Raw genomic sequence first — 10,971 nt, forward strand, 5'->3', positions numbered from 1 at the left:
TGGTGTTGTGTGTGTCTACGCCTTGGTGTTGTGTGTGTCTACGCCTTGGTGTTGTGTGTGTCTACGCCGTGGTGTTGTGTGTGTCTACGCCGTGGTGTTGTGTGTGTCTACGCCGTGGTGTTGTGTGTGCCGGCAACACGTGCGGCGAGCAGCGCGCGCGCGCGGGCCACGCTCGCGTAGTACCGCGCGGAGGCGCGCGCGGCGCGGGGCCGGCGCGGCGAACTGAAGTCCACGGAGTAAAGACCGAAGCGCGACCTGAGACCACATTCATGTGATTTATAGTCTATGGTTTATCGGTCCTCTACACGATGGGCTATCATACTGGCCGACTAAGATGGGCCCGTGTAGAGAGGGTAGTGGTGCCGGAACTAATGAAAAATTTGAATTAATTTGACTACGATCGATCGCCGTTGCGACGAGTAATGTTCACAGTGGAGAGAAACCATCCGGCTGCGAGATGTGAAAAGCAAATTCATAGCCGAAGTGGAAGAGAATGTACAGAAAGTAACAATTAAATGAAAACTTGTGATTCAAATTATCACCGTTAGTTAATTATCATTTAATTTTTGTTAACTTTCACATCTATATTAATTACATCTTGTACTTTCTCTTGACTTCAATTTCAAGAAGAAAGTTATGGTATTCAGTAAAATTGTGGCTATTTGTCTTATATGGATAAAGTTACGGATTTCAAATCTGTGGCCCTAGTGAAGAAGGGTACAGTGGGCCAAGAAAGTGGTCTACCATCACCCTACGGTTGAGGTTCGTTTGAACGTCATGAGACAACAAGGTCGATTTACTTTAATAAACTCCGTTAGAAAAGTCAACCTTAGCGATCGTTAGATATCGCAGAAATGGTAGACCACTTTCTTAGCCCACTGTACGTGTTACGTTAGCCCCCATTCGCACGGCAGCTTTTTCAACGCGCGTTAAAAAAGCGTTTGAATGACACAAATGGATATATGTGTATTTATTCACACGACAGCGGTGGCGCTTTTTATCAAGCGTTGTTGGATTTTCGACTTTAAGCCTTGGTCGTTAAATCGAATTTAGAGTACGAAGAGATTCAAGCTCTTTTTTAACGCGCGTTGAAAAAGCTGTTGTCGCGGAGATCGCGAAGTCTGTTATTGTGGTATGTATCCTATCTGTCACTCTTAGCGTACTTTCACTGGTAACACTGGCGATCGAGGTCGGCTAGTGTCATGGGTGACAGCGGAGAAGATGGCGGGAACCGAGTTGAGACAAGTTGAGAGAGGTCGTCTGAATTTCTGGTACGTAAGAGGTGGTGTGACGCCGTGGCGCGTGCATCACGTACAGGAGACTCTTGGTAAGCTAATTATATCTATATTTTGATATATATGGATATTGCAGTGACCTTGAATTAGCGACGATCTTGAGATAGAGCTGAGTTGAAGAATTGTCTGATATTCTTTGTGTGTAGCTCTAGTTTGAATGTAACAAGTGAGGTGGCTAGAGTTTATCGGTTTGAGTTACTGGAGGTTTCATTATGGAGGCTGATGGATGAGCTGTAGGGGTTGTTGTGGAGGCTCGTCGGGGACCATATGGTTCCCACCTCGGAACTCATCGCATATTATGAGTTGAGAGATATATGAGATTATGAGAGTATATCATGAGTATATGAGTTGCGGGATGCACGATGAGTTCTCCTGTGTTGTGGAGATTCAGTTGTGCCGTGCATTCACCGATATAAGCCACGGGTCTTGGGGCCCTTCTAATTTTCCCTGAGAGAGTTGAGGTTACATTCATAACAAGAGATATGAGATTGAGAGGAGATGGAATTGTGCGCCCATCGAGTGTTGATTCATGGTCATTGCAGTAGCTATTTTATACTGTGCTTAATATATTTAGAGATCCATGTAGCGAGGTCATCATTACATCCCCCTAAAGGTAAAACTCCGCTACATGTTTTGGTGGAGAGTGCTTAAAAATATGTCGGTTGCGGTTCACGTGTTTAGAATGAGAAAAGAGTTGTACTTAATGTCGAAATAGTTCTTTATTCAACTCGACTTTTTTTTGGTTTGGGTATGCCCATGGTAGTGCGTACACATGGGATAGTTATGACCCATTGTGGTGCGTACACATGGACAGTGGTATTGCCCAGCCATGAGGAGAATGTGCACGTCTCGAGCTCAGTACGAATTGATTGTAGAATTTTATTACACGGTGAACCGGCCGATAGACGATTCCTTGTTTTTTTTTCTTTTCCATAGATCAGCATTAATTTAGTTTCTGAACACGTTCAGAAACACGCCACTTTTTACGTTCGGTCATATTCATGGTCAAATTTATTTACTAAATTTCACATTTTGCGTTTCCTCGTTAGTTTATAACAAAAAAAGATATATTGAAACATTTCCTTGTTGTTTTATTTTCCCTACGGACATTATTTACGTCACGGATTATTTATTATGTTTGGTACGGAACGGTTCGGTATGATAGATCGATCGGTCTGGTCGTGTAGAGGAGGTTTAAGATAGATAGATAGATAGATAGATAGATAAACCATTTATTAGCTTGCCACAATACACACATTGACAGAAAAAACAGAAACAATATATAACAATATCAAACTAAAACTAAAATCAGGAACAAGATGTATCAATAAATGTGCTGTGTGCGTTGCAGCAAAACAAAAGGGTTCTGGCTCAGTAATACGCTCCACTCTTTCGGGTGAAGCACTGATAATTCTGCTAGAACCCAGATCACGGACAGATTATCGAGTAAAAATTAATAATACAAAAATACAAAAATATTTAGAAACTTGCCTATTAAATAATAAATTAGCTACGGATTGTGTAAAAGTGTGGTGCCTGTTAGTGTATATGTAGTATGATATGGATGGGGGATAGAAAACGGCCTACAATAACATAAAGTATTGTACACATAGGTACAGACTAGATCCGGTAATCTGCAACCAAATACCCGTGCGGAATTCCTATATTTTGTTTATTTAAAAGGTATATTTTAAAATGAAACTTAAACGATTGTTTTGTTTTAAGACATCTTAATGGTGGAGGGATATTATTCCAGCACTTGGTTGCGAGATACCGGAAACAGCCTGTAAAAGCGACAGTTTTGTGTGGGTGTGTTTCTAAAAGACAACGCCTGGTGGATCTAGTACCATGTCGTCTGTGGAATGAAGAAACGTGTATTTTCGAATATAAATATTCCGGTTTTTTGTCGTTCAGGACACTAAACAAAAGACTTGCAAGGTGTAGGTGTCTGCGAGATGTCATATTAAGTATTGAAGCCTTATTTAGATGCGGTGTAATGTGACTCCTAGGCGGGACTGAATAACAAAAACGGTAACAGGCATTCTGAACTCGCTGTATAAGACGACGAGTTTTGTCTTGTAGACGTGGCCCATACACTATGTCCCCGTAATTTAGTTTGGAGAGAACTAGTGATTCGCATAGAGTCTTACGTACTTCCTCACTTAAGAGGTTTCGAATTTGGTATAAGACTTTCAGGCGAAAAAAGCACGACTTGACCAACTCTCTCACATGTTTTTCGAACCGCAACTGGCTGTCGATCACGAGACCTAAGTTCCTAGCCTCCTCCACTCGTTCTATTAATGAACCTCCTATTTTTATCTTTGGATCAAGATCCAAAATTTTTGATCTTTGTGATTTGGAACCTAATACTATGAACTTTGATTTGAGAGGGTTCAGTAATAATCCATTTTTATCAGCCCAAGTAGATATACTTTCCAGATCCGCATTTATTTTGTCAATTGATTCGGCTAGGTCACTAGGACGGGTTGAAAAGTACAGTTGTACGTCATCAGCATATAGGTGGTATTTGCAGAAATTAATACTTTTTATTATATCTGCACAGTAAATAATAAATAACAGTGGACCAAGTATAGAGCCCTGGGGGACTCCCCGGGTTAAAGATCTGGCGTCAGAAACCGAAGGAATACCATTTTCGTTTGACAGTTTGACAGACTGCGTTCGCTCGCCAAGATAACTACTAAACCAAGCTAATGACTTTAAGTCTACTCCATAGTAACTCAGTTTTGAGAGTAGCAAGGCAATATTTATGCAGTCAAAAGCGCGCGAAAAATCTAAAAGTACCAAACAGGTACCCTTACCTGAATCCTGTTCAGAAAGAACATTATCAACGACATCAATTAGAGCAGTTATGGTACCCATTCCCTTACGAAAGCCTGATTGCATTTGAGGTAGGATATTTGTGTCCTCTACATACTGGTATAATTGATCGTAAACAGCTTTTTCTAGTATCTTAGATAAGAATGGTAATATGCTTATTGGCCTAAGGTCTTTAAGTTCGTATGCATTATCCACCTTAGGCAATGGAGTAACCAAAGCAGATTTCCAGATAGCTGGCACCTCACCGGTAAGAATTGACCTATTAATAATAGCAGTGATCACAGATAATGTACGGGGTAATGTGAGCACAACCATGTCCCTACAGATAGATAGAAGAAGATTAAGAATGAAGTTTAGTCTACTTAAGTCTATGGTTTTTACTTTTGCGAACTTACCCGTTTTTCTTTCGTGTGTTGTGAGAAAAGTTTGTTTTAGAAGTGAAAAAACTAATAAAAGTGAGCAATTACTTAATTAAGGAGTGCCAAAGTGTGGAAGTAGACTGCTAAATAAACTTTTGTAAGTAATAGATTTAAGGCAATTTCAGTTTCATGTAAGATTAACAAACTTTTATGGTACTTAAACTCGACTTCAAGTGAACGCTTTTCATTGCAGATTAGCATCAAACAAAATGCAAGATACTCATAAGATATAGAAGCATATAAAGTGTATCGGTAGCTCGCATTGCGTACAAAATGGACTTTCTGCTTTCCACATTACAATTGCGCCTAGATAGGCTAGCAGAAGCGTTAAAGGGAGCTGCAGAAGCCCTTAACAGCATTGAGACTGGCGTAGCAAGGGACAGGATAATTGCTGTGAGAATAAACGTTAAAAATAGATTGTTATACACAACGATCTAATGCATCTTTTTTGCGCTTTAAACGCTACTTCTCTGTCAACTGAGTTTGCCCAAAATATAATGCCATACCTTAGTGTTGATGTTACATAGGCTTGATATGCCGTTAAAACTGGTTCACTAACAATCTTTCTTTAATTATATAAAACGTATGAAAATTGATGCAGTTTCTTACATATAATGTCTATTTGATTTCTCCATGTCAATTTATGATCTAAGCTTATTCCTAAAAATTTTGTCACATCTGTTTTCTCAATCTGTTGCCCCTTATATGAAATATTTAAATTACATCCATCATTTCGCCTTTGTTTAAATGTCATTATTTTAGTTTTTTCTAGATTGATTTTTAAATGATTGCTAGTTAACCAGTTTATTACTGATTCTAATGTCTTGGATATTTCAGTTTCATATGTTTCTGGATCTTTACAAGTGAACATTATAGTGCTGTCATCAGCAAAGAGTACCATTGGATACTCGATGGCTTTTGGCAAATCATTTATATAGATAATAAATAATAAATAATAAAGGGCCTAAGACGCTTCCCTGAGGTACGCCATAATGAATTTGTCCAACTTCCGATGAATAAGTGACCTCAGTTTTTGTCTCAACGCATAGTCTATTTATTTGAGTTAACTGCTTTCGATTAACCAAGTAAGACTTAATCAAATTATGCACATTACCTCTTACTCCATATTTATATAATTTATCTAGCAATATTCTATGATCTACAAAATCGAAAGCTTTCGACATATCCATGTAAAGTGCTGATACCGGAACTCTCTTGTCAACATTTGTTACTATTACTCGCATAAGGTCAAAAATAGCCATATTAATAGACTCTTTTCTCGGCCGACCCTCTTTGCGTATTTTATGTCGTCTGGATTTAAATTAAGTTTTTTGGCAACTTCTTTTACTATTTCTGTTGTATTTTCACCCACTTTTTTTTCTAACCCTATTATTTCCACGTTTTTCTCCTTTTTTTCCTGTTCTAGGTCCATGATCCTTTCTTCTAGAGCTTTATTACACTTTTCAAGGTAGGTATTCTTTTGTTCCAGCGCTTTCATTTTCTTCTCTGCTGCTTCCTTATGTTCTATCAGGGCCTGGTACTGCGCAGAGTAGAAATCTACTGTACCCTTTAATTCGTCTTAACTTTTTTTCAACGTTATATATCGCATCCAGCTTGCTGTTTACTTCCTTAATTACAGCTTCCAATGAAGTTTCTCCCGGTTTGAACTCTATTTTTGCCTTATTTCCGTCACTCCTGGACCCGGCCGGGCTGCCAGACTCTTTCCGAAAACACTCCTCACACATCTCCCTCTTTGTGCACTTTTTGTGAAGGACAGCATCACAGGATTTACACTTAACTGTGTCGTCCTTTGCCGTAGACACGAATAGTTTGCACTTTCTGCACTGCACCATTGTTATTACTATTAGATAACTACCGTTTCGTACTTAAGACAGCATAAACAAAAACCACACGTCCACTCGCTGAGCGCGTGCGCGCGGAATGAATAATCTATATTTCCAAAGTAATTGGCGTTTACGCTTACAACAACTCTTTATCCCTTTGGTACTCCATTTAGGTTTTGACGTTGAAGTAACTTTAACTTTTTTAATAGGAAAGCACAAATTATAAAGTAATTTGAATTGATCATCAAAACAGTTGTATGCTTCATTAGGATTAGTAGCCAAATAAACATCATTAAATTTTAACTCTAATAGACGATTTCTAAACTTATTAATGTTTTCCTGACTTAAATCACGCTGCTTCTTAAACCAATAAGCAAGAATACATGTTTTTTTAACCGGGCATTTCAACAGTTGAGCTGTGTGATCCGAGAGGGCAAAGTCAATCACCTCAGCTGCACTTCCTCGCACATTGTGAATAATATTATCAATACAAGTATTGCTGGATAATCTAGTCGGCACAGATATTGCTAATCTTAAATTATAGGATGACAACAAGTTTTTAAATTTTATGGATTGCGGTGTTCTTTTGAGGACATCAATATTAAAATCACCACATAGTACGATTTTCTTTCCTCTAAAGCACATTTTATTCAATATCATATCCAATTTATTAAAAAATATGTCGAGAGTGTGACTATTGATTCTTGGAACCCTATATATACTAATGATAATTAATTTGTGGTCAATTAATTCCACTCCTGCGCACTCCATTACGTTTGATATTGAAATATTATTCAATTCATTTAACATTTGGTATTTATGAATATTTCTAACTAGAATGCAGGATCCACCGTTTCTGTTATTTCTCAAATAAAACGCTGCTAGCTTAAAATTAGGAATAGCCAAATGAGTTTCATCACCTTGTTGCATGTTGTGTTCCGTGACACATATAACATCAACCTGAGTGTCCTTATCCATTAGCTCTTCTATGTGCACACTTAACAAATTAGACTTATTTATTAAAATACATATAAATTGTATACAATAAGATCATTTTTTAAATTTTTTACTGGACTATTAACTGATAGTTGGGAGGATGGTCTGCTTCACATAAAAAATTTAACTGATTATAGAATGTTTTGTTAACATTAATAAGAACATTATTTATGTTTTGAGCTAATTTATATTTTCCTCTATAATTTAGTTTATATCCTTTTGCATCATAGTCCCTTACCCCAAAATAGACACTATTAGGAGTTTCGAGCCATACATGGGAGAATTTCGCTAATTGTTTATGTAACATAACATTGAACCTATTTACCCATTTTTAAATGTGAATTCAGACTGGTTTTGTAATCACAGTGGCCACACTGAAAAGGCTTCTCGCCAGTATGTGTCCTTTCGTGTATACGTAAAGTTGTACTCCGATTGAACTTGTAGTCGCAATGACTACATTTAAGTGGCTTCGCCCCAGTATGTGTCATCAGGTGTTGTTGTAAGCTTGATCTGTGACCGCATTTGTAATCACAGTGGCTACACTGAAAAGGCTTCTCGCCAGTATGTATCCTTTCGTGTCTGCGTAAGCCTGACCTACCACTGCACTTGTAGTCGCAATGACTACATTTAAAGGGCTTCGCCCCAGTATGTGTCATCAGGTGTTGTTGTAAGCTTGATCTGTAACTGCATTTGTAATCACAGTGGCTACACTGAAAAGGCTTCTCGCCAGTATGTGTCCTTTCGTGTCTGCGTAAGCCTGACCTACCACTGCACTTGTAGTCGCAATTACTACATTTAAAGGGCTTCGCCCCAGTATGTGTCATCAGGTGTTGTTGTAAGCTTGATCTGTAACTGCATTTGTAATCACAGTGGCTACACTGAAAAGGCTTCTCGCCAGTATGTATCCTTTCGTGTCTGCGTAAGCCTGACCTATCACTGCACTTGTAGTCGCAATGACTACATTTAAAGGGCTTCGCCCCAGTATGTGTCATCAGGTGTTGTTGTAAGCTTGATCTCCGACTGCATTTGTAATCACAGTGGCTACACTGAAAAGGCTTCTCGCCAGTATGTGTCCTTTCGTGTCTGCGTAAGACTGACCTATCACTGCACTTGTAGTCGCAATGACTACATTTGAACGGCTTTTCGCCGGTGTGTATCCTCTGGTGTAATAGCAAGTTACTTTTCCGATTACACTTGTATTCGCAATTGCTACATTTATATGGCTTTGCCCCAGTGTGTATCATCTGGTGTCTTTTTAAATCTGATATCTCACAGAATATTTTACCACAGTAGCTACATGTAAAAGGCTTCTCGCCAGTGTGTATCTTCCTGTGTCTTCGTAATTTTGATTTCTGATTGCATTTGAAATCGCAGTCGCTACACTTAAAAGGTTTTCCAGTCATGTGTATTGTTTGGTGTTTGTGTAAACCACTTTTACACGAACTCGTGTAACTACAGTGATTTGAATTAAAATTATTCTCCAAAGAGTGACTCTTTAAATGAGTCTCCAAACTTTTCTTGAAACTTGTTGTATACTCACATTCAGCACACATGAAATTTGTAACACCGTGTTCGCTTTTCTCGTGTTCGATTACAAGCAATTTAGTTTGAAAAGTAGAACTACAAAAATCACAAGCAAATGGTGTTGGTCCGGACGACAAGTGTGTGTTTTCTATGTGTTTGATTAAAATCGACTTATTTCTGAAATTTTCGCCGCAGTGTTCGCAGTCGTATGTCTTGTCTCCACTGTGAACAATCGCGTCGCCGCGAAGGCGCTCGAGCACCACGGAACACGTCATCGCGAGCTGTTCCCTGGCGCAGGCGGCGCTGCCGTCCGAAAACACTGAAACAAATTAACTAAACAATTTAATCGAACTCTATAGCATACTATTGACTCACCCCGGCTTCGCACGGGTTGCACAAAACCTTAACAAATTATACACCTAAACCTTCCTCAAGAATCACTCTATTGATAGGTGAAAACTGCATGAAAATCCGTTCAGAAGTTTTCGAGTTTATCGCGAACATACATACACACAAACTGACAGACGCGGTGGGGGGCTTTGTTTTATAAGGTGTAGTGATTTTCGCATAGATAATCGACGTTTCATCAGATTTCCGCCATATCACTAAAGAGTGCCACTCGGACAATAAAGGCAAATCGCCTGAAGAGAGTCATCAATATCAGCCCAGACGTTTACTCACATTTACCATCCTCAGCGTTAGCGCTGTCACATAGTAATACAAAGTAAACGGCCATATATTGTAGCGGATTATTAATATTATACAACTTATACAGTATGTAAGTATGGACATGGCCAGTATGGAGAGGAGCATGCTGGGAATAAAGCTAAGAGATCGATGCAGACTAACAGGCATTAGAAAAACAACCAAAATAGCAAACATTTCCGTCTTATCACAATCTACCGATAGCATCGGGGGGCGTCCTGGTAGAATGTTCGCGATCCCAGGACGCCTCCCCAAACGGCATATTGTGGGAAACGCCGGTGTGGGTTTAGTGGGTAGGCTCCTCCCCTCTTTTCATAACTGAAAAGAGCTGGGAGGTGAGAGTCCCACATACCCCCCATTATGGGCCCACGTCGGGGCCAGGGGGACGATGCGTAACAGCATTCCCACATCGACAACAAAAAAAAAAAATCTACCGATAGCCTGGTACTTACATGACATCTCTTCTTCGTCCACCGTTTCTCGCTTGATTATGAACTCTTCATCTGAAACAAATATTATTTACAGTACATATTCTATAAGGGCTACTTTTCCGCACTAGTGCGTAAAATAGCACTTTTCGTGCGTATGTCGAAACTTTAAAGTGCCATATGTACTGTAAAACGTTGTTCGATACACGTGCGAATAGGTAATTCGCAACTCGTGTCGATTTAAAACACTTGCACTCCCTTCGGTCGTGTTTTAATTTATCGCCACTCGTTTCGAATTTCCTCTTTTTCGCACTTGTATCGAAAATAACTATTTTAATACAGTTTCTCAAAAAGTGCTACTTTACGTAGCTGTTTAGCGTTCGCAAAGTTGTTTTTTGCGAACTAGTGCTTTTTACTTTTCCAGATTTTTTAAATTTAATTCTGACCGTTTTCGATACGTCCACACCAAAGAGTTTGGATGTTAAAAAACTTTATATTTTTTTTATTTTGCCATTAGACATTTATTACGTACAAAAAGTATTGATTACACGATATAAAGTAAGTATTTATTTGTTATTATATAAATAAAAAAAATATGTTATAAAATACGATATTTCACTAAAAAACCTTTTATTTATTTGGCTGAATGGAACACTTGCCACGTTGGCTGTCGTTAACAGTTAACATTCGTAAACATTGCTACTCTTTCGGATAGACTGAGTTGTGCAGCTTTTGCAGTGAGCAAAATCCGTCAGTTAACTGATGTGAAAACAGCTCGATTAGTAATTTTAGTTACTTCCATAGCATTATGGCATATGGTATTTTACTGTGGGGTGGTGCTTCAGAGATAAATACAATTTTTGTTCCGCAGAAGAGTGCTATTCGAGCAATATACAAAATGAACCATAGAGACTCACTTAGA

General features: G+C 38.8%; 1 pseudogene; it reads right to left on the bottom strand.

Annotated features, from left to right (window-relative positions):
- Window positions 1-107: 107 nt before the first annotated feature.
- Window positions 108-6,407, bottom strand: LOC134658232 (uncharacterized; annotated as a pseudogene).
- Window positions 6,408-10,971: the final 4,564 nt, after the last annotated feature.

The sequence above is a fragment of the Cydia amplana genome, chromosome 21 (genome assembly GCF_948474715.1).
Source record: "Cydia amplana chromosome 21, ilCydAmpl1.1, whole genome shotgun sequence".
NCBI lineage: Eukaryota > Metazoa > Arthropoda > Insecta > Lepidoptera > Tortricidae > Cydia > Cydia amplana.